This window comes from Saimiri boliviensis, chromosome X (genome assembly GCF_048565385.1).
Source record: "Saimiri boliviensis isolate mSaiBol1 chromosome X, mSaiBol1.pri, whole genome shotgun sequence".
NCBI lineage: Eukaryota > Metazoa > Chordata > Mammalia > Primates > Cebidae > Saimiri > Saimiri boliviensis.
The window spans coordinates 47,547,623-47,574,948 of record NC_133470.1 but is presented as its reverse complement, the minus strand read 5'-3'; the positions used below and the strand labels follow the sequence as shown (position 1 = coordinate 47,574,948).

The following is a 27,326-nucleotide window of genomic DNA, read 5'->3' as shown; positions in this document are numbered from 1 at the left end:
TTGAAATTTCTAATGATTACTCAGGTTTGATTTGTTCCTAAAGGCTTTTTTCCACTGACTGTGTATTTACGGCTTCAGTATGCATTTATCAATAATGAACTTCCAGTACTATATTTAATAGGAGTGGTGAGAGAGGGCATCCTTGTCTAGTGCCAGATTTCAAAGGGAATGCTTCCAGTTTTTGCCCTTTCAGTATGATATTGGCTGTGGGTTTGTCATAAATAGCTTTTATTATTTTGAGATACGTTCCGTCAATACCTAGTTTATTGAGGGTTTTTAGCATAAAGGGCTGCTGAATTTTGTCAAAGGCCTTCTCTGCATCAATTGAGATAATCATGTGGTTTTTGTCTTTGGTTCTGTTTATGTGGTGAATTACGTTTATAGATTTGCATATGTTGAACCAGCCTTGCATCCCCAGGAAGCCTACTTGATCATGGTGAATAAGCTTTTTGATGTGCTGTTGCTCTCGCTTTGCCAGTATTTTATTGAAGATTTTTTCATCTATGTTCATCATGGATATTGGCCTGAAGTTTTCTTTTCTGGTTGAGTCTCTGCTGGGATCTGGTATCAGGATGATGTTGGTCTCATAAAATGATTTGGGAAGGATTCCTTCTTTTTGGATTGTTTGGAATAGTTTCAGAAGGAATGGTACCAGCTCCTCTTTGTATGTCTGGTAGAATTCGGCTGTGAACCCATCTGGACCTGGGCTTTTTTTGGGTGGTAGGCTCTTAATTGCTGCCTCAACTTCAGATCTTGTTATTGGTCTATTCAGGGTTCCTATTCAATATAGTATTGGAAGTTCTAGCCAGAGCAATCAGGCAAGAAAAAGAAATAAAGGGTATTCAAATAGGAAAGGAGGAAGTCAAATTGTCTCTATTTGCAGATGACATGATTGTATATCTAGAAGACCCCATTCTCTCAGCCCAAAATCTCCTGAAACTGATAAGCAACTTCAGCAAAGTTTCAGGATACAAAATCAATGTGCAAAAATCATAAGCTTTCCTATACACCAATAACAGACTTAAAAGAGAGCCAAATCAAGAATCAACTGCCATTCACAATTGCTACAAAGAGAATAAAATACCTAGGAATACAACTAACAGGGAACATAAAGGACCTCCTCAAGGAGAACTACAAGCCACTGCTCAATGAAATAAGACGACACAAACAGATGGAGAAACATTCCATGTTCATGGTTAGGAAGAACAGATATCGTGAAAATGGCCATACTGCCCAAAGTAATTTACAGATTCAACACTATCCCCATCAAGCTACCAATGACCTTCTTCACAGAACTGGAGAAAACCACCTTAAACTTCATATGGAACCAAAAGAGGACCTCTTGAAGGAGAACTACAAACCACTGCTCACTGAAATAAGACAGGACACAAACAGATGGAGAAACATTCCATGTTCATGGTTAGGAAGAATCAATATTGTGAAAATGGCCATATTGCCCAAAGTGATTTACAGATTCAATGCTATTCCCATCAAGCTACCAATGACCTTCTTCACAGAACTGGAAAAAAACACCTTAAACTTCATATAAAACCAAAAGAGAGCCCACATAGCCAAGTCAATTCTAAGCAAAAAGAACGAAGTGGGAGGCATCAAACTACCAGACTTCAAACTATACTACAAGGCTATAGTAATCAAAACAGCATGGTACTGGTACCAAAACAGAGATATACACCAATGGAACAGAACAGAGGCCTTAGAGGCAACACAACGCGTCTACAACCATCCAATCTTAGACAAACCTGACAAAAACAAGCAATGGGGAAAGGATTCCCTGTTTAATAAATGGTGTTGGGAGAACCGGCTAGCCATGTGCAGAAAGCAGAAACTGGACCCCTTCCTGACACCTTACACTAAAATTAACTCCAGATGGATTAAAGACTTAAACAAAAGACCTAACACCATAAAAACCCTAGAAGAAAATCTAGGCAAAACAATTCAGGACATAGGCATAGGCAAGGACTTTGTGACCAAAACACCAAAAGCATTGGCAACAAAAGCCAAAATAGACAAATGGGACCTAATCAAACTCCACAGCTTCTGCACAGCAAAAGAAACTGTCATTAGAGTGAATCGGCAACCAACAGAATGGGAAAAATTTTTGCAGTCTACCCATCTGACAAAGGGCTGATATCCAGAACCTACAAAGAACTAAAACAGATTTACAAGAAAAAAACAAACAAACCCATTCAAAAGCGGGCAAAGGATATGAACAGATACCTTACAAAAGAAGACATACATGAGGCCAACAAACATACAAAAAAAAAATTCTCATCATCACTGGTCATTAGAGAAATGCAAATCAAAACTACATTGACATACCATCTCAAACCAGTTAGAATGGCGATCATTAAAAAAATCAGGAGACAACAGATGCTGGAGAGGATGTGGAGAATTAGGAATACTTTTACACTGTTAGTGGGAGTGTAAATTAGTTCAACCATTGTGGAAGACAGTGTGGCGATTCCTCAAGGACCTAGAAATAGAAATTCCATTTGATCCAGCAATCCCATTACTGGGTATATATCCAAAGGATTATACATCGTTCTATTATAAGGACACATGCACACAAATGTTCATTGCAGCACTGTTCACAATAGCAAAGACCTGGAACCAACCCAAATGCCCATCGATGATAGAATGGACAGGGAAAATGTGGCACATATACACCATGGAATATTATGCAGCCATCAAAAACAATGAGTTCATGTCTTTGTAGGGACATGGATGAACCTGGAAACCATCATTCTCAGCAAACTGACACAAGGACAGAAAATCAAACACTGCATGTTCTCACTGATATGTGTGTGTTGAACAATGAGAACACATGGACACAGGGAGGGGAGCATCACACACTGGGGTCTATCGGGGGGAAATAGGGGAGGGACAGTGGGGGATGGGGAGTTAGGGAGAGATAGCATGGGGAGAAATGCCAGATATAGGTGATGGGGAGGAAGGCAGCAAATCACACTGCCATGTGTGTACCCATGCAACAATCTTGCATGTTCTTCACACGTACCCCAAAACCTAAAATGCAATAAAAAATAAATAAATAATGAATGGCATTTGCACTCTGGTTGAAAGACCATCCACAAAATCAAGTGAATGTGAAAGAAAAAAAAAAAAAAAAGACCATCCATGATCACTACATTCATAGAGCTTATCTTTGCTAATGAATTATCCATTGTTAATAAGATTTGAAGCTTGGCCAAAGGCTCTTCAATGTTGTTCACACATGTTTTCTCACCATCATGGCCTTTTCTTACTGATTTATAGTAAGAAATATTCAGCAGTCTTTGAAATTGGTCTGAAGATATGGTCATGTGACCCACATTATGGGTGTGGGTGTGGGTCTGTCCTGTATATATATGGTTTCATTCTCCCGCAGGATGTCTGAGACTACAGCACAATTACTCTAACGCTTACTATAGTCTTGGAAGCCACCAGGCTGGGAACCAATCCTGTGAATATCTACCCCAAGCCTTAAACATCTATCCTTTGAAAGAAAGTTAATGTCCTTTTCTAACTTGTCTTTATGCTCAGAAGTTTCTTGTGGTTCAAGTCATGAGGAGTTATCTTTGTATACACAGCCACATTCCCTCTGACCCAAATTGTTCCTCAAATCCCTGATTTTGAATACATTTCTTATTCTTGGGCTCTTCTCGTTTGATTAAAAAAAATTATAATTGTCACTCATTTGTGATACTTGGCAGTAGTGAGAAAGTCAAACAACTGTAAAAGAAAAGAAAATATTTAACAGGTCTCCACCATATAACTTCCTAAAAGGTAAACTGGGGACTGGATTTTGCTCTCCAACCTGACAAAAAACACTTAAAAATGGACAGAAAATATGAAATAATGGTTTTTCAAGACATACCTGAAAATTAGCCAGTGAAACCAGCAATCCCTGAGAGATGAGGAAAAAAGAAGTGAGCACTTACTGCTTGAGAGGTTCCAGTTGGTGGAGCAACAAGGGAGAATATAGTCAGAATCTAGGGGATTCCCTGAATTGGGGTGACAGAGATGAGAGACCAGAAAGACCAAGGTCACTAGAGTTCACAGAGCAGAGTACCCAAAAAAAGAGAGCTACACAGGGAGAACCCTGGAGATCTTTAAGGATTGCCATTAAGTATTCAGCAGAGTACTGACCTGTGAATTCATAAAAGGAAACTGCCCGAGGTGGAGGAAAGATTCACCTGAAAGGATTAAAGGGAACAAGTGCCACAAGCTTGAACAGGTCTGGGGATCATGCTGTTCTCACCAACTAGAGTGGAACACTTCATAATTCATATGGCATGCGATACTCATGTGGGTCTTGCCTCAGCAGTCAGGGATAATTAGCTTTATACAAAAAACTGCTGTGGTCCTGCCTAACAAATCATAAAAGCAAGACTCAAAAATATCTGTTTCCAACGCGGTGCATCTCAAAACAAAACAAAACAAAACAAAACAAAAATACATCAGAGTCTACATCTAAGACTAAAAAAAAAAAAAAAAAGGAAGAGGTGCATCTACAAAGCTCAAGTCGTTTTGTAGGAATATAAAAATATCCAGCACCAAAAGACAAAACTTCACCAAAATTTTAACAAAAAGTAAAATACACATTGCCTGGCATTGAAATTTAAAAAAACAGGTATACCAAGAAGCAGAAAAATAGGACCCATCTTGAGGAGAAAAATCAATCGATACAGACTTACCAAGAACTTACATATTTAATAGATGTTATCATTAGCAGATAAGCACATTAAAAGCCATTATAACTATATTCCATGTGTCCAAAAAGTTAAAGGAAAGAATGGTCATGTTAAGTAAAGACATGAGATGTATTTAATAATGTCCAAGTCAGGGCCGGGCGCGGTGGCTCACACCTGTAATCCCAGCACTTTGGAAGGCCGAGGCGGGTGGATCACGAGGTCCAGAGATCAAGACCATCCTGGTCAATATGGTGAAACCCCGTCTCTACTAAAAATACAAAAAATTAGCTGGGCATGGTGGCATGTGCTTGTAATCCCAGCTGCTCAGGAGGCTGAGGCAGGAGAATTTCCTGAACCCAGGAGGCGGAGGTTGCGGTGAGCCGAGATCACGCCATTGCACTCCAGCCTGGGTAACAAGAGCGAAACTCCGTCTCAAAAAAAAAAAAAAAAAAAGTCCAAGTCATACATCTAGATATAAAAACTACAATATTTGAGAAGAAAAAATACTAGAAGATATTAATTACTACAGATTAGTGAACTTAAAGATGTAACAACAGAACATATTCTAAATGAAATAAAACACATTTTAAAAGATAATAGAGGATGAGTGCCTTTGTTCATGCTGTTTCCTCTTCTGGAAACACTTTTCCCCCATCCCATCCATAGACCCTTCAACCAATGAATTCTGAATCTGTCTTCTGGTTTCATCTCCATCATTACTTCCTCCCTGCTTTTACTTCCCTGATTAGGTAAAGCCCTCTTTTAACCTATTCACAGGACCATGTACTTCCCCTCCATAGCACTTACCAGAGTGACAGCTTCACAAATATTTGAGTCTGTGATTACTGTCTGTCTTCTTCACAAGACAGTAGTAGCTTCATAAGGGCAGAGACAACATGTCTATTTTTGCTTACCATGATATCTTCCAGCATCTGAAACTCTGCCAGTTATATCCCATTTGTATCTAGCACCTTTGTGATTTTCATCTATTAATTATACTCTCTCTCCCAAATCTTCAACCTCTCCTTATTTACTGGTTATATCCTACCAACAACCCCTTTTCCTTACTAAGAAACTTTTTTCTTACAATGTTCTCTCAGCTACAGATAGTGGTGGCTATGTAGTTCTGTCCGATGGGATGTATTAGGCAGTCACTGGATAGGATTTTTTGGAAAGCTCTCTATAAGGAGACTAATTCCATTGACAAGGTATTTTTGCCCTCTCCTTTTCCTCATTCTTCCTAGCTGGAACATAGAAATGATGGCCACAGTTGTAGCAGACATCCTTCAACCAGAAGGCACCTGGAATATGAGAGCTATATACCAAGAACCATGGAACATAAAAACATATAAGGGGACTGAGACACTGATAGAATTGTAGAACTCCTGGGCTTGTTTCAAGTGAGGGAAAGATATCCCCTAATTATTTTAAGCAGATCATTTTCAGGTCTTTATTACTCATATCCAAATGATATTTCAAATACCCATCCTGAAACATGAGATGTCCCTACACCAACTTGTGTGTGTGTGTGTGTCTGTGTGTGTCTGTCTCCCTGTCTCTCTCTCTCTCTCTCTCTCTCACACACACACACACACACACACACACACAGAGTCTAAACACACTATCTCATTCACATGACTCTCTCTGACTCATGATCATGACTATGACTTATGAAGTATGATCTCCACATATTGTCCCAATTCTCCAACCTATCATATTCACACTTTACCTTTCAATCTTACTGTTATGGTTTGTCTCTGTGTCCCCACCCAAATCTCATCTCAAACTGTAATCCCCATAATCCCCACATGTCAAGGGAGGGACCAGGTGGGAGGTGATTGAATCATGGAGGCATTTTCCCCTATGCTGTTCTTGTGATAGTTCTCAGGAGATCTGATGGTTTTTTAAGGCAGTTTTCCCTACTCTTGCTCACTCTCTCTCACCAGCTGCCATGTAAGATGTGCCTCTTCCCCTTCTGCCATGACTGTAAGTTTCCTGAGGCCTACCCAGCCATGCAGAACTTCATATATATATATGAAGTTTAATTGACTCACAGTTCATATATATATGAAGTTTAATATATATATGTGTGTGTGTATGTATATACATACATATATATATATGATCCAGTCTCAGGTATGTCTTTATAGCAGTGTAAAAATGGATTAATATACCCACTAACATGCACATTGTCGCTATCACTCCCATTTCCACATATACTCTGTCCTGTCCTATACTATCATAAATAAAATGTCTTTAGACTGAACAGATCTGGTGCCCATGACACCCACTGACAAATACAACTAGCTTAAATCAACCCCCTATTATCATACACACCATCCTCATCATTCACATAGTCACACCCCAATTACTCAATCCCTGCACTTCATAATCACAGTGTCTAGCCACATCCACTATCATACACACAGCCCATGTCTCCATTATCAAACTTGTATAATCCTCCAAATCTCCTTCCACACATTCTCATATTATCTCCATTTCATGCATACTCACAACCAATATCCACATCAACTCTGCTCTCACACACATATATTCCCCATTCCTCACTGACACTCAGAAACTCTTTGTGTTTTCGCATCATATACTTTATTCAACAATGCTATTCAGACACTTTGGAGTGGATTTCCCCACTCCAAATTATCACATTTTCATTGACTGTCATAACCCATGCTCACTGTATCCATCTGTCCTCACAAAGAGACACATTTCTCATTTCCCCCAACACATATATGCACACAGACACACACTAACCTTCTCACCTCCATCATGTACCTACCTTCCATAATCACATTATACTTGCTCCATTCCATCCTCCCTCTATATCAACATGCCCCATCCACATTTTCACACACAAAATGATCCCAGTGTCCCATCATCCTGTCCTCTCCCTCCTCATTCTCTCACACAACCGTATGCACACACATGCAGAATTCTTGTCTTTCACATACACTGTGACCATAACTACCACTGTCATATATATTCTTATCTCTTCCTGTCACTGCCTCTCACATTGCCCCTGTCTTCATGATCACATTTATTTCATACCATCCTTACACTGGCCCCATTGACACCATTATCACGCATACCTTGGCCACATACCTCCACTACCCTACTGTCACACAATACTCTCCCTATCTCTCCATCAAATACATGACCCACATCACTTAGGATTTTACACTTGCGGTGCCCATTCCCTACAATCGCATTTTCCTTCTCTCTTTTCTTGACCTTCCTCTCTTCTTTCTTCTCCCACACTCCTATCTTACTCTCTCATAGACACACACACACATGCACACACACTTACTTTCCTGATATGTGGCTCTTACATCAACCCAGATATAACAGACAAATTTCTCACTTGAAGCCTCACTGCAGAGTTCTAGTAGGTATTAAGTGGAGAAACATATCATGCTCTAAAGGTACAATGTTTGGTGTTCCCATTAGCAGAGAGTGGTGAATAGATTCCTTTTGGTACATCTGCCTTTAAGAAGCATTTCTTCATGTTCTGTTACAGCATTTAGATGGGGTTTTTAAATATTCCATTGATATGTCATTAATATGCTATTCTGTAGTTCAGCTATTTGTACTACCTATTAGGATATTTTAGTCTTCCTAAAGGAAGACTAAAATATCCTAATATCTTTTGTGTCACAGCAAAATTATGATATTTTTGGTCCTGAAGAGATAGACAAGTTCAAGCGCATGGCAATACTGAATATATTGCTGAGCTGTGTTAGAGGGAACGCTTAATCTTTACTTCTCATGTTTCTAAGTGGAAGAACTTCAAATAGACTACACTCCTGTTTTTCTGTCCACAGAAGGAGGAATGACTTATATGACTAGGATGTTTGGAAGAAACATTTGAGTATGCTTCTGTGATGGTTAATACTGAGTATCAACTTGACTGGACTGAAGTATACAAAGTATTGATCCTGGGTGTGTCCGTGAGGGTGTTGCCAAAAGAGATTAACATTTGAGTCAGTGGACTGGGGAAGGCAGATCCACCCTTAATCTGGTGGGCACAATCTAATCAGCTGCCAGCAAATATAAAGCAGGCATAAAAATGTGAAAAGAGAGACTAACCTAGCCTCTCAGCCTATACCTTTCTCCCATGCTGGATGCTTCCTGCCCTTGAACATAAGATATAGTTATGTCTATCTAGAGAACTCTGACTAATACAGCTTGGCTTAGGCTCTTGCTCTCTGCTTTTCTCTCAGGGGTCTACATGCTTACAGAGAACATATCGTGTATCAAGGGGCCCACTTTTGGCCTAGAGTCTTGTGGTCTTTCAGCATTGCTTATGCTGGTCTAGGTAAATCTGCTTAATTCTGGGGTCCAATATTAGGAAGTCCACATTAAAGCCATATTCTCTGAAGTTTTATCAGTAATAAAGATGATTTGAGTTCCATTTATCTGATTCCTACATCTTTCAATTTCAATTGGTTCTGAACCTAGTCAGGGAAGATAAGTATTATTTATTGATCCCTCGCAACTCCCACACAATGGATCACTGAAATCATATAAATTCTCTTTACCGGTCTTATCCATGTTTTACCACAAACAGGTTTCTAGGTGGAGTTTGTTTTTGATTAGCATTACCAACAAACACTGATAAAAATTAACATCAAGTCTAAACAAGGATATTCCATTGCCACTACCCCAGATTCCTCATTTCCCTGAACTAGGAATTCAAATTCTGAATGGGTAGAGTTACCATAGTACAGTAGGTGAAAATTAATCAAGATAGTAGAAAAACACACTTTGATTAAAAAATTTAGAATTTAGTCTTACAGAATGCTCTTATTAACAACAAGTTATACAGAATTACATCTAACAGTAATTTTAGCTCTTTCTTTTTTCTTTTTGCTAGCTAGCTTTGTGTTAGCTTTTGAGCCCTCGTGTACAAACTAAATACTATGCTTGTCTGCTTTCGGTGAAAGAACAATATTTCAGAGCAGCATTTGTGTCCAAGGTGACTAGACCTAAATATTGGAATTTTCACAGTTTTATCCCAGGACAATCAGTGTTGTAAGAAAATGGCAACTATTCACTGGAAAGAAAGCAGTGTGAACATCAGAATTCACATGTGACCTCTTTTGCATAGTGACCCCTTTCATATCTACACATAGTCAGTATTCTAGCAGTACTGACCCAAATACACTCCAATATACATCAAGGCCCACAAAGTGATCATTAATAAAAACAAATATTAAAAAATTTCAGCAGTCAGAGAAAAATAAAACAAAGCTATTAGACAAGATATGTAAAAACCGACTAAAAAGTAGTAAGAACACCTGAGGACAATGCAGCACATACATGCAAAAACTTTCTAGAGCTCAAAGCTTGAAAAAAAAAATCTGTATTAGTCCATTCTCAAACTGCTGTAAAAAAATTCCTAAGACTGGGTAATTTATAAAGAAAAGAGTTTAATTGATTCATGGTTCCACAGGCTTATACAGGAAGCATGGCTGGAGAGGCCTCAAGAAACTTGCAATCATGGCAGGAGGTGAAGGGGAAGAAGGCATCTCTTACATGGCCTGTAAAGGAAGAGGTGCTACACACTTTTAAACAACTAGATCTCGTGAGAGCGCACTCACTGTCATAAGAACAGCAAGGGGGATATTTGCCCTCTTGATCCAATTACCACCCACCAGGCCCCTCTTCCAACATTAGGGATCACAATTCAACATGAGATTTGGGTGGGGACACAAATGCAAAACTGTATCAAATTCCAATTAAACAATGAAATAAAAAATGATGTCACTGAAGAGCCCTGAATTACTTGACCAGAAAATCAAGTTCAAGATTTATACCAAGGCACTGAGCAAAAAAATCCATAAAGCAATAGATCCAAAAAGATACAAGACAAAATATTTAGAGGACAGTGTCAATGAACCTAAAATGTGAATATGAGAGATGGATGGAGACTTAAAGGAGAAAAGGAATAGAGGGAAGAGAGGCAATACTCAATTAAATGATAGAAGAAAATCTTCCTGAGCTAAAGAAAGGGCTACCTGAATTCTAGACAAGATTGAGTACCTGTTCATCCATCCATTCATTAGTTTATGCATCCATACATTAATTTAATCAATTCCTCTAATGAGGACTTATGTAGCCAGCACTATTCTAGGCACTAGAGATGTATCAGTGAACAAAACAGACAAAAATCCCTGCCTTCGTGGAGCTTATATTCTAAGATATATTCAGCATACCCTGATTAAATTCTTCAATTCAAGAAAACAAGAAAAAAAAATTACAGTCTTAAAGAGAAAGAGAAACAAAATTCAGAAATCTTCAATGATAAAAACTCTCAACAAATTAGGTATAACAGTAAAGGCCATATATATCACAAGCCCATGGCTAACAACATACTCAACAATGAAAAATTGTAAGCTTTTCCTCTAAGATTATGAACAAGACAAGGATGCCCACTCTCACCATTTCTATTCACCATAGTACTAGAAATCCTAACCAGAGCAATTAGGCCAGAAAGGGAAATAAAATGCATCCAAATTGGAAAGGAAGAAGTGAAATTATATCTGTTTGCAGATGACATGATCTTATGTACAGAAAAATCTAAGGATTCCAGAAAACAAACTGTTAGAACTAATAAGTGAATTAAGTTTCATAATATACTATCAACATGAAAAAATCGATAGCATTTCTATGTACTAACAATAAATAATCCAAAAAGGAAATTAATAATCCCATTTATAACAATATCAAAACCAATAAAATACTTAGGAATAATGCAACCAAGGAAGTAAAAGATCTGTACACTGAAAACTACAAAGCAATAATGAAAGAAATTGAAAAAGACACAAATAACCTGAAAAGTATTCTGTGTTCATGGATTGGAAGAATCAATATTGTCAAAATGTCTGTCCATACTAAATAAAGCAATCTACAGATTCAGTATAACCCCTATTAATAACTAAAAGCAATCCTGAGTAAGGAGAACAAAGTCAGAGGCATCACACTTCCTGATTTCAAATTATGTTAGAAAGCTATAGTAATCAAAGCAACATGGTACTGGCATAAAAACAGACACATAGAAAAATAAATAGAGCCGGGCGCGGTGGCTCAAGCCTGCAATCCCAGCACTTTGGGAGGCCGAGGAGGGTGGATCACGAGGTCGAGAGATCGAGACCATCCTGGTCAACATGGTGAAACCCCATCTCTACTAAAAGTGCAAAAAATTAGCTGGGCATGGTGGCACGTGCCTGTGATCCCAGCTACTCAGGAGGCTGAGGCAGGAGAATTGCCTGAGCCCAGGAGGCGGAGGTTGCGGTGAGCGGAGATCGCGCCATTGCACTCCAGCCTGGGTAACAAGGGCGAAACTCCGTCTCCAAAAAAAAAATAAAAAAAAAGAAAAATAAATAGAATAGAGAGCCCAGAAACAAATCCATGCATATACAGTCAGCTAATCTTTGGCAAAGGTATCAAGAATACATAATTGGAAAAGGATAGTCTGTTCAACAAATGGTGTTGGAAAAACTGAATGTCCATATGCAAAAAAAATAAAATGAAATTGGATCTTTATCTTACACACACACACACACACACACACACACACACCTCAACTTGAATTGGAAACTGGTTTCCAGATTTAAATGTAAGTCCTCAAACAAAAAACTTCCACAAAAAAAAAAAAAAAACACATAGGAAAAGGTCCTCCACATTGAACTTGACAGTAATTTTTTTGTTACGACACCAAAAATGCAGGTAACAAAAGCAAACATAAACAAGTGGGACTACATCAAACTACAAAGTTTCTGCACTGCAAGGGAAACAATCAACAAAATGAAAAGGCAACCCACAGATTCGGAGAAAATATACACAAACATATCTGATAAGGGGTTAATATACAAAATACATAAGGAACTCATATAGTTAACTCAGTAGTTAAAAAAACCAATTTAAAAATGGGCAAAGGACCTGAATAGACATTTTTTCCAAGAAAGACATACAACAGGTATATGGAAAAGTGTTAAACATTCCTAATCATCAAGGAAATGCAAATTAAAACCACAATGAGATATCATCTCATACTTGTTATGATAGTTATTATCAAAAAGTCAAATGATAAGTGTTGACAAAAAGTGAACCCTTATACATTGTTGGTGAGAGTGTAAAGTGGTATGGTCACTAGCAGAAAAAGTATGGAGGTTCCCCCCCAAAATTAAAAATTGAACTACCATATGATCCAGCAATTCGACTTCTGGGTATATATCCAAAGGAGATAAAAATCACTGTCTTGGCCGGGCGCGGTGGCTCAAGCCTGTAATCCCAGCACTTTGGGAGGCCGAGGCGGGTGGATCACGAGGTTGAGAGATCAAGACCATCCTGGTCAACATGGTGAAACCCCGTCTCTACTAAAAATACAAAAAATTAGCTGGGCATGGTGGCACGTGCCTGTAATCCCAGCTACTGAGGAGGCTGAGGCAGGAGAATTGCCTGAACCCAGGAGGCGGAGGTTGCGGTGAGCTGAGATCGCGCCATTGCACTCCAGCCTGGGTAACAAGAGCGAAACTCTGCTTCAAAAAAAAAAAAAAAAAAAAAAAAAATCACTGTCTTGAAAAAGCATCTGAACTCCCCTGTTCATTGCCGCATTTTTAACAATAGTTACGATATGAAAACAACCTAAGTGTCTGCAATAGATGAAGAAATTGTGTGTATACACACACACACACACACACACACACACACACACACACAGGAATATTGTTCACCCTTAATAAAGGCCATTTGCAACAACACAGACGAAGAACCCGGAGGACACTACGCTAAGTGATATAAGCCAAACAGGGAGAGACAAATACTGCATAATCTCACTTACGTGTTGAATCTTTAAAAAGTCGAACTCATAGAAACAGAGAGTAGATGGGTGGCTACCCAAGGTCAACCAGTGTGTGGGGGAAATGGAGAGATGGTCAAAGGATACAAACTGGTAGTTGTAAGATGAACAAGTTTTGGAGATCTAATGTAGAGCATGGTGACTATAGTTAGTAATAATGTATTACATACTTGAAATTCATTAAGAGAGTAAGTATTCCCACAAAAAAGGCAACAGTGAATTGATGGATATGTTAATTAGCTTGACTGTAGAAATCATTTCCCAACGTATATCAAAACATCGTATTGTACACCTTGAATATGTATGATTTTTGTCAACTCTCTTTGAAAAAAGAGAGAAAATATCAGCTGCAATAGAAAAATTAAACTAGACAGACAGGACTTTTATCAGTAACAATAAATTTCATGACCTCATTCACTATTATCCCAGAAATGGCTTTACAATTCTCAGAGAAGCTAAAGTCAGTTTTTGACTCAGAACCTCTGTTTTCCTGGGAGACTATCTAACAGGGACAACAGTACCCTTTTCTCATACAACTAGGTTTGTGTTTGCTTTTCCATTTTTGCAAAACTAAACAATATCTTGTTTAAAAACATATAAACAGGTGATAACAATATATGAAAACCAAAGAAATTATTAATAAAAAATCAGGAAAGTATTATCTCTAGGTGGGGTCAGACAGGAAAGTGTGATTGGTAAGGGCACTAAGGTACTAATAATGTTCCATTTCTTGTCTTGGCTGGTGGGTCTGGAGACATTATTTCATTTTTATTATTTTGAATATAAATATTAATTCATTCAACAAATCAGTGTCTATCGTGTATCAGGTACTATTCTAGGCACTGAAAAAACAGAAATAATAAAATAGATAAAAATGTGTCTTTATGGAACTCAACAAAGAATCCAAGAAATAATCAAACTTTCCAGAATCAAAGTACAAAAACATACAAACTGAGTCTACCTACCAAGTATCTAGGACAACAGATAAACAAATATCCATATATCATCATGAAATTTTAGAAGATCAGTGTAAAGTGGAAATCCCAAAAGCTTTCAGGATTGGAAATAGCCCAGATTAGATCAAAAGAGAAGGCTCTTGAAAGGGGATTTCTAGAAAATAAATTTCCTGAATATTCTGACTTTTTTTAGCAGTTACACAAAAGATAGACATATGATAAATCTAACAGAAAAAAATAAGGATACTTTGGGAGGCCAAGGGAAGCAGATCACTTCAGGTCAGGAGTTCGAAACCAACCTGGCCAACGTGGTGAAACCCCATCTCTACTAAAAATACAAAAACATTATCCAGGCGTGGTGGCAGGCACCTGTAATCCCAGCTACCTGAGAGGCTGAGGCAGGAGAATTGCTTGAACCGGTAGGCACAGGTTGCAGTGAGCTGAGATCATGCCACTGCACTCCAGCCTGGGCAACAGATTAAGAGTCAATCTCAAAAAAAAAAAAAAGAGAGAAAGAGAAAATAAAGATATGAATACGTAAAAATACACAGATAACAGGGAATTATAACTCTGGAAAGGATACAAATGTGTTCAAAAACAGAAATGTCTCAATTCACTATCCATCTCTTTAGTGAACAATGTTTGCACAATCACAATAGTATAAAATCATCATTAACCAAAAAGTATGTTATAACTATACTACAAGAATGGATAAGGGAATTGAGGGAGAAAAAGTGAGAGTTAAATCTTCATCTACCATAACGGGAAGTCAACAACTAATATCTGAAATGAATAACTCACTCAATAATGGTATTAAGATAAAAACAAAAAGAAGTGGATTTCAAAGTTGGCTAATCTGCATTCTAGTTTTCAAGCATTCAAGTCTGGTGGTGAAAAAAAGTGAAGCTAATACTGCTATTTTTTGTTATTTGGTTTTTAAGACATATATAGGTCTTACTATAATATATAGAATATTCAATGTACTACATTCCATATAGTACATTTACTATAATAAAAATACAAAATAAAATGTATTTTAACTATAAAGGGAGCAAAGGGATATGATGAGAGCCGAGATGTACTTAAAATTAAAGATGTCAATAGAATAGATCAAAAGACAGTGGAGCATATAAATGTGGAAACTGAAGCCCCACCCCACCCCAATGTTTGCTTTTCATTATTTTGCAACATGGGGGTGGGGGTCCAAATTGCTTTTAAATTGTAGAAATAACTGAAGAGGAGCTTAATATTTGAGAAATGACCATCAGAGGACCTGGCAGCCCTATTCTCCCAAGTAGGGTGGGAGTGGAATTATGAGTCAGACACCTGAAAGACTGAAGACAAGAGAAAAATTATTCTGGGACACACACTCAGTCTGCCACAAGAGGGCAGAACAAGAATGTAATATCTCCTCTCGTCCCCCTCCTACCTCTCTGCTGATTCTCAGCTTTGTCCTCCCTTAAAATGCCTAGGTTTCTGCGGTTCTGCCTCTGGTCCTTTTTTTTTTTTTTTTTTTTTCTTCCTCATTCCACACCACCCTCTCCCAGGGCAATCTCGATACTTCAATTAAAACCACCACCTCTGTGCTTGATGACTGCCAAATTTCTATCTGATTTCTAGCTGTAACCCTACTTGCTTCACAGCAGCAGAATGAATTCCAGACTACCTACTGAATAATTCCTCTTGGACATTGCAAAGGTCATTCTTTCCTTGCAAACCTGCTCCTTATTCTGAGTTCTCCAGCTCATGAAATGGTTTTTACATCTTGTCAACCATCCAAGGCAGGAAGAAAACTGAGCATCATCCTTGATTCCTTCTTCTCCTTCAGTCCCCCTATATCTAGTCAGTGACCAAGTTCCAAATTTCTTGCATACATGTATTCTCATTTCATTCCCACTGCCTCCCAGGTACAAGCAATTCTCCCGCCTCAGCCTCCCAAGTAGCTGGGACTACAGACAAGCACCACCATGCCAGGCTAATTTTTGTATTTGTAGTAGAGATGGGGTTTCACAGTGTTGGCCAGGATGGTCTCGAACTCCTGACCACAAATGATCTACCCACCTCGGCCTCCCAAAGTGCTGGGATTACAGACGTGAGTCAATGCACTCACTATCCATCACACTCCTACTCACAGGATCTTTTCTTTTTCTTTCTTTTCTTTTTTTTTCTTTCTTTTTTTTTTTTTTTATAATCTCGCTCTGTTGCCCAGGTTGGAGTACAGGGGCATGATCTCAGCTCACTGCACCTTCTGCCTCCCAGGCGGTTCTTTGTTCATAGCTCCTTTCTCCAAATTCAAAGCCAGCAGAATAGCATCTTCTTTCCTCTCTGACCTCTGCTTTAGTCCTCACATCCTCTCTCTATAAATCTGGCCCTCTTGCCTCTCTCTTTAAGGATCCTTGTGATTACACTGGGCCACCCTAATAATCCAGTATTATCCTTGTATCTCAAAATCCTTAATTTGATCACATCTAAAGAAGTCCCTTTTACCATTTCAGGTAACATATATTCACAGGCTCTGGAGATTAAAACACAGATCATTTGGGGGGCCATTATTCAGCCTACCAACTGCAGGTTGTGCAAATTGTGGACCCCGTGATTCTACAGGATACCTTTCACATTATGGCCATCAAAGGTATCTGTGTTTATTATGACAATTTTCTAGCAAGTGGTAAGAAAGTCTTTTGAGGGGGAGGTATTATTTTACAATTCACACAAAGGTACCATATGAGCCAGTAGAAGCCCCATAATCTAAATTGATTAGATTATGTGTAACACATTCATTCCCCAAATGGGGTGGCAGAGGTCTATTATGGTGTTAAGATCCTTGCAGAATCAACAATAATATAATAACATATTTATTAGGTATGTACTACATGCCAGGTGCTGTACTAGATACTTTATATCTTTGATCTAGAATCCTTACAACTTGGTACAGTATTATATCCTGACCTAAAAAACAACAACAACAAAAAATGATCAAGGTAAAACTCAAAGAGATTTATTAGTATAACTAAAGTCACACAGTTAGAAGGTGGTTAAGCTGGGAAATAAAGCCAGTTATCCCTGGAGGTACATCCTGAATACTTTCTGCTGTAGCACACTGCCTCCTTGAAGTGAGAAGGTAGAAAATCAATGTATTAATATTTCTTATACCTTGAGTTTCTGAAGTCACACTTATTTTTGACTCAGTGCTAGAGTACTGTATATTCCTGAAGCAATTTCAAATTCAAGTTCCTCTGAATACTGAGTGATACACAAGCAATCTACAGCTAAACCCATTCGGGGAGAAAATCATGCCACATACCCTAGCTTCTCCACTTCCTTATCGGCTGAATTCTACGTATTTTGGCTTGTCTGGTTATAATTCCTAGAATGACCTGGCTCTGTTCTGACCACATCCGCCCTCTCCATTCCTACTCCATCTTTTTAAACACTGGATAACTCTACCTTGTTCCTAATGTTGAAGTTATCCTAGCTAATCCCAGAGCCTGTGCTTTCCATCCTACTCCATGTTGCCTATACCACGAAAAGTGGTTAGGGTGAACATTTGAGAATAGAATTTTGTTATTAATGAAATCTTTCAAGACTGAAATTAATCCCTATTCAAAGGGATAATATAAATATGATAAAATCTTTAGAGTCCTTACTGAATTGGATAGAACCCAATGTAGAGTCTCTAATTCCAAAACTGACTGAAGACTCCCAATACTCAGTGAAGAGTGAATCCTGATTTCTGAATGAATTTCTACATGATGAATAAAGACTAACATATCCTTGAAAATTTACATATTGCCACCATAAACCCAGAACAATTAAACTCTAGAGGATTCAAATCCTGGCTCTTCCAGTGACAAGTATACCATCTCGGGAAAATTCTTCCACCTCATTTCTTTGGTTTCTTCATGTGTGTGTAAAATAAGGATGAAAGTCCCTATATTGTATGATTATTCTAAGAAATAAATGATTAAACAAACTAAGTAGAGTTCTTGTAATGCTTGGCACATTGGTAGGCGTGTAATTACGTGGTAACTATTTTAACTAACTTTTACAAAGAATCTTTTTTCATTTTTACCAAGACCTTATTTTTTCATAAAGTCTTTCCCACACACATTACATTAATAAGATTCCTACCATTGCGTATATTCTGATGCTAAGATTAAACTTCAGATTGAAGGCCTTTCCACATTCACCGCATTTAAGTGAACTCACCATGGACTTGTTGATATCAAATAAGGCTGATATACTGCTAAAAGCATATGCATAATTTTTTATATACATAGAAGCTCATGCTTTTATGAATCCTTTTATGATGAGTAAGACTTAGCCTCTAATTGAAGACTTATTCATTACAGGTACAGAGTGTCTCTCCATTATCAATTTGCAGATGATGAACAAGGGCTGATTTCTGTTTGAAGGTTTTTGTATATTCATTGCAAAAGAGTCTCTTTGATGACAAATGAAATTTGAGCTCTAGATAAAAACATTACCATATTCATTACACTCAAAGATCTCTTTCCATCTCCGCTATAAATTTTCTGATGTTTTTTAAGGTCTGTTATCTCCAGATACCTTTTCCCACATTCATCACTGCATAAGGTTACTTTCCACCTTGAATGATCTCATGTTTAGTAAAGTCTGAGCTGGATCTGAACCACATGCATTACAAGCATAGGGTTGTTCTCCACTATGAATTTTCCCATTTAAAAAAAAAAAAAAAAAAAAAAAAAAAAGGTCTGAGTTTGTCCTGAAGCCTTTCGCATAGTCAGTACATTCACAGGGTTTCTGTCCACTATGAACTTCTGCATGATTCAAAAAGTTTCATCACTACCTACAATCTGTCTAGCATTGGGAAAGTTTTTCTACCCTATGAAAGTTCTGGTGTTAAAAGAGAATCATGTCCTGCCTAAAGACCTTTCCACATTCTTATGGGCAAAACAAATCAATGAATTCTCAGGTGTGAGTCCTCAGATGGCAAGTAAGACTGGCATCATAATTAAAAATTTCTTTATATTCACTACTTTCATAGCATTCACAGGGTTTCTTTTTACTATGAGTATGCTGAGGTACCTCCCTTGAACACCGACAAAGGACTTTTTGACAATAATCACATAAGAAAGGCTTTTCCCCATCAGAACTTCCCCAGTGTCTCACAAATTCTAAAACCTTTGCAAGAATTATGGTCATGTGAATCATATCTCTATGCTTTTTTTCCTAGAAGATTCCCATATATAATACCTAGCTTGCCTTTCCTCAGTTAATTCACTCACAGCCTTTCTCTTCCGTAGGTTTATTCTTACAAGTGGCAGTGCTGTGCCTGTGACAAATTTCCCTGTGAAAGAAATATGTTCAACTCTTCCCTGCCAAGCTTTCCTGCAGCACTTCCTTTTCCTCTATGCCATCACATGCCAAGTCTTCTCCATGGAAGAGACTCAGACCAATAGTCCTTGGATTCTGGATCCATAACATTCTTTGGAATTTGACTTTTTCTGAAATTTCCCTCTTTGGAGTAGAACTCACTCTAAATCATAATCTTGTCGTCTAAAATGACAGACTCACATACATAAATAGGCAAAGAGCATGAGTAAACAGTTCACAAAAAAAGGAAATGCAAACAGATAGTAAATATATGAAATATTCCATTTTGTTAGTCATTAATTAAGGTAAATTGAAACAACCAGGAGAGTTTATTTTTCCTTTCTCATTCCCACCAGCAGCTTATATGAATACCTGTCTATTCTCCTTCCTGGTATAAATGTAAATTAGTATAAATTTCCTGGAAAACAGTTTTGCAGTATGTAATTAACAGCCAGAGAACAGTCATAACTTTTGAACCAATAATCACTCTTTAAGCAATCTATCCCAAGAAAATAGTCACATATGCAAACATTTGTGTACAAAACTACTTACTGAAATATTTATATTAGTGAAAAAAATGAAAACACTCAAAATATCCAAGAATATGAAATTGGCTAAGTAAATTGTGATATATTTTAATGATGGGATATTATGTAGTCATCAGAACTATTGTCAAAGAATTGTTATTGGCAAGTGAGAATTCTTAAAAGATAACTTTTAGAGAAGAAAGCAGGTGTTATGGGCTGAATTGTGTCCCCTCAAAATTCATATGGTGAAGTCCCAAACCGCAGTAGCTCAGAACATGACTGCATTAGAGATGAGGTTTTTAAAAATGACATCATTAGGGTATAGTTAGGTAGCTAAATTAAAATGACATCATTAGAGTTCTAATGCACATACCTGGTGTCCTTATAAGAAAAGCAGATAAGCTGGGTGTGGTGGCTCACATCTATACTCCTAGCACTTTGGGAGGCCGAGGTGGGTGGATCATCTGAGGTCAGGAGTTCGAGACCAGACTGGCCAAAATGGTGAAAACCCGTCTTTACTAAAAATACAAAAATTAAGTGGGTGTGGTGGTCGGTGCCTGTAATCCCAGCTTCTCGAGAAATTAAGGCAGGATAATTCCAAAAGTAAAATAAAAAGAAGAGGAGATAAAGACAGAGACATACAGAGAAGGAAAAGCATGTGAGGACACGGGAAGGAGAAGATGGCCATCTAGAAGCCAAGGACAGAGGCCTAAGAAGAAAGCAACCCTGCCAGCACCTTGATTTCAGACATCTAGCCTCTAAAAGTGTAAAAAAATAAATTTCTGTTGTTTATGCCACCCAGTCTGTGGTACTTAATTACCACAGTCCTAGCAAATGATACAAAATTATGTATGCCGAAAAGAAATATATCAATTCCTGATTAGTATTTATCACTAGTTAGTAAAACTGTGGGTCACTTTTCTTTCCTTCCTGATAAAGTTTTGTAGTTCTCTAAAATCTTCAATATGATCATGTCTCTACTTTTATAATGTAAAATACATAAAAAAGGAAGACACTCATGAGCAAACAGCTTAAAAAATATTACACAGAAAAACATAACTTTTACTTAATAAAAAGAAGCTGACAAAATAAGACAGAAAGAGAATCAGCTGGGAAATTAAGGCCTGCTGAGATCCAGTGATATGTCTCACTGTGGGGTGGCCTCCCAAATCAGGGAGAAAGGAACATTAAGAAACAAACTGATGTGAGGATGACTGGTTTATCTGGAGGGCAATGTACAGGTATGACAAGAGATTAAATTGAGTAGGGAAATGGGAAGATTATCTGAACAAAGGAGGTGTTGACTGTGTAGAACCAGAAGAGGAAAGCAAGGATTGGGAAGAACGCAGAGGGTAAGAGATCTTCAGGAGACTCAAGAAGGTGATGCAATAGAGGAGGGAGGACTAACTGGGCATACACACAAAGGAAAAAGAACTCTCTCCTGCCTGATCTTAGGGCACTCATCAGCTGAAAACATTGAGGGAGACAACAATAACAACTACCACAACCATTTAGTCAGTATGCACCAAACACGAACACTTCACTGAAATACATTATTTGTATTTCGCATGGAAACCTTGAAAGTTCGATGTTATTATTCCAAGTTTGTAGATGAAGAAACTGATGGTCAGAGCAGGGAGCTCACTTGCCCAACATTTTAGAATTATTATGTAGGGTAAGTGATATTCAGCTGAAGTAGGTCTGGCTCCAAAGCTCCTGCATTTGCCACCATGATAATGTGCCTTGTGGGCATTCACCAATCCAAAATCTTAAACTATCCTACCACTATACAATTAAACTGTAAGTTCTCTGACCCCTATTGTGTCATTCTCCTTCCTCCTTTCACCTTAAAGGATTGCTTCCTAGGTCTCTTTATCCTTAGCTCTTTCCAAATTCAGCAGGGAATTCAGCTGGGACTTTTTTTTTTTTTTTTTTGAGATGGAGTTTTGCTCTTGTTACCCAGGCTGGAGTGCAATGGCACGATCTTGGCTCACCGCAACCTCCGCCTCCTGGGTTCAGGCAGTTCTCCTGCCTCAGCCTCCTGAGTAGCTGGGATTACAGGCACACGCCACCATGCCCAGCTAATGTTTTGTATTTTTAGTAGAGACGGGGTTTCACCATGTTGACCAGGATGGTCTCGATCTCTTGACCTCGTGTGATCCACCCGCCTCGGCCTCCCAAAGTGCTGGGATTACAGGCTTGAGCCACCGCTCCCGGCCTCAGCTGGGACTTTTAAGGAAAATACCGCAGTTGAAAGGAAATGAAACTTTATGGTTACAGTTGGATACTGAAATGTCCCTAAATTCAGTTCTGAAAGGTACAGGGTGGGTGGTAGAAAGGGATACTTATTTATCAGGATGTCTTAGAAACAGAACAAAGACCTTGTTAAAAAAAAAAAAAAGAAAGAAAGAAAGAAAGAAAGAAAGAAAGAAAGAAAAGCATAGAACTGTGTGTGCTTCCAAGAGACAGGGAGTTGGTCTTGACCTTGAGCGATAAAATTCAAGGAAGAAACTCATGAGTCATTTACTTGCTTTCTAAAAGAAGTGAGTCCCCGAACCCAGGAACAAAAACTGACACAGTATAGGTCTCAGGGTTGAACAGAGCTGGGTTCAAAGCCAAATATTACCACTTACTTGCTATGTGACCTTCAGCAAGTATTTGTACTTTTCTGAGGATCAGATGTGTACTCTATAAAACAGAAGAAACAAAACCCAAAAGTTAATGAAGTTCTGAGCCTAAACCTATCTTAAAGAAAATGTAGCAAGGAGTTACAAGAAATGTTCCTAGTTCTGATAACCACCCACCAGATTATTTGAAGCGATCCTCAGGTTGAAAACAAATTTTTTAAATCTTGATGAAAAAGAAGTAGTAACACCTACTTAAAAACAATAAAATGACAGTATGGAAACACTAGGGCAACACTTCTGAGAAATGGGGAACCTCTAGAGGTAAACAGAGCAGAGAAGCAACTTCTTCCCTAAGAGCATTTGTCTATTCCAAAAATTTCAACTTTCACTTTGGCTGCCTTGAAAGGCAAAAGAGATAAGAGATTAAAGGCCAGAGCTATACTAAGTGGGAAAACCAACAGGAGACACTCCCAACAATAAGCTGGGACCTCAAAGGGTTAGCCCCTAAGGAGGAGGGTGAATGAGAAGCAGACCAGTTTTGCAACTCAGATTCAGATGACAAGACTTGCCCTGGGAACCTGGAGCCCTGAATTAGATAAAGAAGCAAATCAGCAGGATCAGCTGACAACAGAAAAGTTCACAAAAAGACATTAGACTCTAGGATTATCAAACACAAACTATAAGAAAACTATGTTTACTATGCATAAAGAGATAAATAATAAACTTGAAGATCTTACCAAGCAACAGGAAACTATAACAAATGGCTAACCATAATTGAACCTAATCAAACATTTGGAAAAAAAAAATACAGTACTCTGCAAATCAATAAACATAATCCATCACATAAACAGAACCAAAGACAAAAACCACATGATTCATCTCAACAGATGCACAGAAGGCCTTCGACAAAATTCAAGAGCCTTTTATGCTAAAAACTCTCAATAACCTAGGTATTGATGGAAGGAATCTCAAAATAATAAGAGCTATTTATGACAAACCCACAGCCAATATCATACTGAATGGGCAAAAACTTGAAGCATTTCCTTTGAAAACTGGCACAAGACAAGGATGCCCTCTCTCACCACTATTATTCAACATAGTATTGGAAGCTCTGGTCAGAGCAATCAGGCAAGAAAAAGAAATAAAGGGTATTCCATTAGGAAAAGAGAAAGTTAAATTGTCTCTATTTGCAGATGACATGATTGTATATTTAGAAGACCCCATTGTCTCAGCCCCAAATCTCCTGAAGCCGATAAGCAACTTCAGCAAAGTCTCAGGATACAAAATCAATGTGCAAAAATCACAAGCATTCCTATACACCAGTAACAGACAAACAGAGACTGGAATCAAAAGTGAACTGCCATTCACAATTGCTACAAAGAGAATGAAATACCTAGGAATACAACTAACAAGGGATGTGAAGGACCTCTTCAAGGAGAACTACAACTACTGCTCAAAGAAATAAGAGAGGACACAAACAGATGGAAAAACATTCCATGCTCATGGTTAGGAAGAATCAATATCATAAAAATGGTCACACTGCCCAAAGTAATTTATAGATTTGATGCTCTCCCCATCAAGCTACCATTGACTTGCTTCACAGAACTGGAAAAAACCACCTTAAATTTCATATGGAACCAAAAAGAGCCCCCATAGCCAAGACAATTCTAAGCAAAAAAACAAAGCTGGAGGCATCATGCTATCTGACTTCCTACTATACTATAAGGCTATAGTAATCAAAACAGCATGGTACTGGTACCAAAACAGAGACATAGACCAATGGAACAGAAGAGAGGCCTCAGAAATAACGCCACACATCTACAACCATCTGATCTTTGACAAACCTGACAAAAACAAGCAATGGGGAAAGGATTTCCTACTTAATAAATGGTATTGGGAAAACTGGCTAGCCATAAGCAGAAAGCTGAAACTGGATCCCTTCCTTACACCGTATACAAAAATTAACTCTAGATGGATTGAAGATTTAAACATGAGGCCTAACACCATAAACTCTCTAGAAGAAAACCTAGGCAATACCATCCAGGACATAGGCATGGGCAAAGACTTCACAACTAAAACATCAAAAGCAATGGCAGCAAAAGCCAAAATAGACAAATAGGATCTAAATAAACTAAGGAGCTTCTGCACAGCGTGAATTGGCAACTAACTGAATGGGAAAAAATTTTTGCAATCTATCCATCTGACAAAGGGCTAATATGCAGAATCTACAAAGAACTTAAACAAATTTACAAGAAAAAAACAAACAACTCCATCAAAAAGTGGGTGAAGGATATGAACAGACGCTTCTTTAAAGAAGACATTTATACAACCAACAAACATATGAAAAAAAGCTCATCATCACTGGTCATTAGAGAAATGCAAATCAAAACCACATTTAGATACCATCTCACACTAGTTAGAATGGTGATCATTAAAAACCAGGAGACAACAGATGATGGAGAGAATGTGGAGAAATAATGCTTTTAAACTGTTGGTGAGAGTATAAATTAGTTCAACCATTGTGGAAGACAGTGTGGCAATTCCTCAAGGATCTAGAACTAGAAATACCATTTGACTCAGCAATCCCATTACTGGGTATATACCCAAAGGAGTATAAATCATTCTATTATAAAGACACACAGACACATACGTCATTGCAGCAGTGTTCACAATAGCAAAGACTTGGAACCAACCCAAATGCCCATCAATGATAGACTAGACAAAGAAAATGTGGCACATATACATCATGGACTAGTATGCAGCCATAAAAAAGGATGAGTTCACGTTCTTTGCAGGGACATGGATCAAGCTGGAAACCATCATTCTCAGCAAATTGATGCAAGAACAGAAAACCAAACACTGCAAGTTCTCACTCATAAGTGAGTGTTGGACAATGAGAACACATGGACACAGGGAAGGGAATATCACACACTGGGGCCTGTCAAGGGGTGGGGGTGCTAGCAGAGGGATAGCATTAAGGGAAATACCTAATGTAGATGACAGGGTGATGGATGTAGCAAACCACCATGGCATGTGTATACCAATATAACAAAACTGTACGTTCTGCACATGTATCTCAGAACGTAAAGTATAATAATAAAATAAATAAATAAATAAAAATACAGTACTCTAAATTAAAAACTCAAGGGATAGCTTTAATCAGTAGATTAAGTAGAGAATTTAAATTTAAAGACAGGAAATTATCAGAGTTTAGCACAAAGATATGAGAGGGTGGAAAGCACAGAAAAGAAGGTAAGAGACTCAAACTGCTCTCATTCATCAAGCAGTGGTCAGGGCCTTGTAAGTAATCACACTGAATCTTCACAACTATTTTCCGAAGCACAAAATATAGAATTTCATTGGTAAAAAATAAAATCCTTTCAGCTTTTTCTCTGTTTCTGCCAGCAAACTAGGCCCCAGACCTGCTTTTTATTTAAAACTAGCTAAGAAATTGCAGAGCCTAGCTTTACAAATGCAAATCTTCAGAAATGACAAAAGGAAACTCAGAAAGATATGAAGGCTCTGTGCCCACTCCCCTGCTACTGTGGAGGAGTGGAAACCATTTTGCTGCACAATTATTTCAAATAATCGGAATTTAGAAGGTGTTAAATTGAGAACTTTAACAAGAATGTAAATCTTGTTCTCCTTTGCAGTATGACGATTTGAGAATATTTGTAACTGTTACCAACTAGTTCTATTCTCTGTTAATACAAATCTTTCCTTGGAAGTATTGTTCAAAAAGCCATTTTATAAGACTCCTACAACTTTAGAAATTAATGCCTGTTTCAATGAAAATAACCTACAGAAGAAATGTGTAATTCTAATTGGGTATCTTACTTGGTACTTCATTAACCCGGTGCGGTAGGCAGAATAATGGCCCTCCCAAGAGGTTCAAATCCCAATCAGAGGCAAGATGACAACGGGAGCAGGTCAGAGTCAGAGAGCTGAAGATATTCTGCTGTTAGATCTGCAGATAGAGAAAAGGAGCGAGAGCCAAGCAAGGTAGGTGGTCTTTGGAAACTGGAAAAAAAACAAGAAAATAGATTCTTTTCCAGGGGTTCCTATGGGAAATGTAGCCCTGCCAACACCTTGATTTTAGGAACATTTACCTCCAGAACTGTTAACATTAAAAATGTGTGGTTTAAACTACTATGTTTGTCATAATTTATGACAGCAGTAATAGAAAACTAATACATCTGGTGATAAAAGTTGTAGTTGCCATCTCTATACAGCAGCACCCCCTTTAATTTTATTTCATTGTTAGTTATTGT

General features: G+C 38.0%; 1 protein-coding gene across 4 annotated transcripts in view; it reads right to left on the bottom strand.

The window, feature by feature from the left end:
• The window catches only part of MAGED1 (MAGE family member D1), a 113,455-nt gene that overhangs the window by 27,462 nt on the left and 58,667 nt on the right, over nucleotides 1-27,326 (bottom strand). The window contains exons 1-2 of one of the 4 annotated variants that reach the window (XM_074391746.1): nucleotides 23,062-23,116; nucleotides 20,802-20,946 (exon numbers count right to left, since the gene is read on the bottom strand). The exons of 2 other annotated variants lie outside the window; for them this stretch is intronic. The gene's annotated coding sequence lies outside the window, so the exon portion shown is untranslated. Of the gene's footprint in view, nucleotides 1-20,801; nucleotides 22,367-23,061; nucleotides 23,117-27,326 lie in introns of those variants that run through there. One more of the 4 variants, XM_074391745.1, reaches the window with a different exon arrangement.